This window comes from Mastigoproctus giganteus, chromosome 9, assembly GCF_048544385.1.
Source record: "Mastigoproctus giganteus isolate SK-2022 chromosome 9, ASM4854438v1, whole genome shotgun sequence".
NCBI classification, from domain to species: Eukaryota; Metazoa; Arthropoda; class Arachnida; order Uropygi; family Thelyphonidae; genus Mastigoproctus; species Mastigoproctus giganteus.
In genome coordinates, this window is record NC_143583.1 from 43,445,964 (window position 1) to 43,446,610 (window position 647).

Here is a 647-nt window from a genome sequence, read left to right on the forward strand (position 1 = left end):
TGCGCCTAAAACCCTACAACAAATAAGGCCTTCACACATCATGAGCAGAAGAAAATAGGCTTCACTTGGTACAACCTCATCATCCTGATAGCCTTGTGGAACTACTTCCTGTCCAAATAATAATTCGGCAATCGCATTACCCTTGTGAATAAGAAATGCTGCTACACAAAAGGGTGACATAAAAACCATAAAACTGGGTACACAATCCTAAAAGTAGCAACGTTAGCAGAACATAAAAATAATTCCCAGTTTATTGTATTAAATAAATTTCATAAAATAAAGTTAAAAAATATATATATTTGTTAAATTCGTGTGTTAAAGTACAAGTTTTCAGCAGTACATATGCTGAAACTGGAAGGATACAGAGAAGATTAGCATGGCCCCTGCTCGTGGATTATAATCAGACATCTCCAGAAGTTTGGAATTGTTTTCCTGATTAGTCTGTACATAACCGTTAACTCAATTTATTAGTGGACTGTACAGAACAATTTATTAATTTTTTTCCAAAAATTTACAGTCTAGATATATTTTTTAAAGTCACTGAAAGAAAATTACAAAAAGAAATGTGGCTATGGTCATAGAGGCCACTGTGAACTCAACGTAGAAGCTGTTGATGATGATGATGATCTCTCTTTGCTCAGTTCAAG

At 34.2% G+C, this 647-nt stretch overlaps 1 non-coding gene across 1 annotated transcript; it reads left to right on the forward strand.

Moving 5' to 3' along the window:
- Window positions 1-320: 320 nt before the first annotated feature.
- Window positions 321-431, forward strand: LOC150080182 (U6 spliceosomal RNA). Its single transcript, XR_016547501.1, has one exon. It is a non-coding gene; the product is annotated as a U6 spliceosomal RNA (small nuclear RNA).
- Window positions 432-647: the final 216 nt, after the last annotated feature.